Raw genomic sequence first — 2,572 nt, 5'->3', positions numbered from 1 at the left:
ATTTAGGATACAATTGCAGATATTTTATTGAGGAGTGACAGTAACTTGAAAGAAACAGATTTATAAAGAAATAACGAAGATTTGCAACGTTCTTCTATCGCCCTGTGTGACGACCGCGTGAAAGAAAATTTTCTGCATTCGCCATTAAGATCGTTGAAAACCGAACTTTGTACAACTTTGAACATATTCCTTGGTGAGTCCGCATTCTAAGACTATCTATCTTATTTCACTGCCGTAGTATCAGTTAGCTTGGGTGTCTTCAGAAACGAAAATGTTAAACGTAGTCGTAATAAAAAAAGATCCGAAAATGAAGGTTGCTAAGTAGCTAGCTTCATGTGATTTAAAGCTCTGGTAGTAGCAGCTAGCTAACTTGGCTAGCTTTAGCAGCTCGCGGCTAAACCGGCAAATGTGTATAATTGATGTGTGGGGTGTAGGCCGGGCTAACAGCAGGGCTGTTTCCTGCTTTGTGACTGTGGTGGTAGACGAACCAGGCAGTTCGCCACATAGCAAGCTGAAAATATATTCAAGCGGGGACAATGTGATGTAACGTTAGCTAGAAGAAGGGCATTTGAAAATTCTCCGGTTGTGTTCTGAAAGTGTATCTCCTGTGTAATCGCATATCGCAGCCACATCGGCGTACTCTTTGTTAAATGTTATTTAAAACGAATGTATGTTGTGGTACCTTTTATTAGAAAGCTAACGTAGCTAGCTAGCTAGCTAGCTAGTGCTGCGAGGAAACGTCAGTGGGTGAGCTTAGAAGCACTGCAAGATATGAGTAGTGAATTGAGTGAGCTAATGGTGGCTAATTCTACTTCCAGTTAATCAGAATCTAGATATGCTGACAGAATGAGAACAGATTGACAATTGATATAAGCTTTATCCAAGTTTATTTCACAGAGTAAATGGAAGGTTACAAGTGTTATACAATTTAGATGTTCACAGTGTATACTATGTCTTAATCTGAATGTACAGACTACTGATGAGTCTTTGGCTTTGTGTTGCAAGGCCGGGTTTTTTTTGTTGTTGGATTTGAACTGCTGTGCTGGATCCTGGATTCGTCCGCCCTGCTTGCCTTCCCTGGAGAGCTACAGCGGCGCGCGGACTGGCGAGCCACCCATGTGATCGACCTGAAATCTTAAAGAGAAGGAAAGAGTTCAATTGTGCTTTCTAAGATGGTGGTAGGACAAGAGTTTGAATTCTACAAACTGGAACTCAGCAACAAGTGGTCCAACAACCACACGGACTAAACTGATTTGCACAGATAGTGTTTTAGAAAAGTGTTTTGGTGTTATAGTGTGATAAGTTTCCTTTGCATAGGTACTTTCAGTAGTACTACATAAGGGTCTTGGTTTCAAAATAAAAGTCCTAAAATCTAATTAGTGACAAATCATACTAGAACCAAATAACTAATAATAGGGATTAACTGAAACACATCAAAGAAATACTAAAAGTATGGTTAAGGTATAAAGATAGGAAAAATAGTCAAATTAGTGGAACCAGAGAAAATATAAATACAGACACAAAGTAAAAGGGCTTGGGACCAACTTGTATTTTTTTCCTTTCCCCATTTTGTAGATATGTGTACTGTTGTTGTTTAATGCTTTCTACTTTGTAATAAAAACAAAGGGTACAGAGAACCAAAAAGGGAAAATTTAAATTTAAAAGAAAAAAAATCATTCTCTTACCTTTGAAATATAGATCCTGCTTCCGTGTGCTTCATTCTTGATGTGCAAACCGCCTCTCTCTCGCGAGTCGAATCTCTTGTCTTCTGATCTGGTCCATACTTACCTGATTTTATCCATTCTAGTAACGGTGTTAATATTGAAGCACTTGTTACAGAGGAGAACCCCCTTACACAAGCAATTTGCTTGTCACTCAGACCATGTATCGAAGTTTAGTGCCATATTTTGAGTTAAAAATTTATATTTTTCTCCAATTTAAATGTCATAAAGTAAATACAAATGTCACATTCATGGAATGGAGAACTTAAAAAGCTGAAATACAAATGAAATATTATAAATAATATAACGGTAATAGTGGTCACCCCATATCATGTCATTGGTGTTGCTGCCTCACAAAACTTTTATTTTGAAAAAAATGAAATGACTTTTATAAGTAATTTTTGGTTCAAGAGGTCATTGGAAGAAGTGTGATCAACATATGCACATGGTGAGTCTGCTGTCTCTCTTCATTTGTTATAAATTTGATGATTTATGTGTTAATTCTACATGAGGCTTTTAAATATGTCATTGGTGTTAGTCATTTCATAGGAAGGGGAATTAGAAATAGATAATAGAAATGGATTAAATTATATATTTGAATGATTTTAATATGATTGAAGACATGTGGTTTGAGGTACTGCGGTGTCCATTTTGTAAAAAACCATTTGTTCGACAAATTGTCATTGGTGTTACCGTCATTGGTGTTACTACTCCTCCTGGTAACACCAATGACAATCAGTAACACCAATGACATTCTTGTGTAAATGAGCTTTTATAAAAGCTTCAACATAAGTATTTAAAGCAAAATAGCACATTGTTTCTTTTTCATAACTTCCTATTATTATTATTTT

The 2,572-nt window shown here is 36.4% G+C and overlaps 1 long non-coding RNA gene across 1 annotated transcript in view; it reads left to right on the top strand.

Moving 5' to 3' along the window:
* LOC118210805 overlaps window positions 1–1,552 on the top strand; it is a 1,642-nt gene extending 90 nt beyond the window's left edge. Inside the window, exons 1-2 of the long non-coding RNA XR_004761915.1 lie at window positions 1–193; window positions 1,006–1,552. The exon at window positions 1–193 is cut by the window's left edge and continues 90 nt beyond it. This is a non-coding gene — a long non-coding RNA (uncharacterized LOC118210805). The remainder of the gene's footprint in view (window positions 194–1,005) is intronic.
* The last annotated feature ends 1,020 nt before the right edge of the window (window positions 1,553–2,572 follow it).

Source organism: Anguilla anguilla, chromosome 13 (genome assembly GCF_013347855.1).
Source record: "Anguilla anguilla isolate fAngAng1 chromosome 13, fAngAng1.pri, whole genome shotgun sequence".
Classification (NCBI taxonomy): Eukaryota; Metazoa; Chordata; class Actinopteri; order Anguilliformes; family Anguillidae; genus Anguilla; species Anguilla anguilla.
This window is presented reverse-complemented; position numbering and strand designations above follow the sequence as displayed.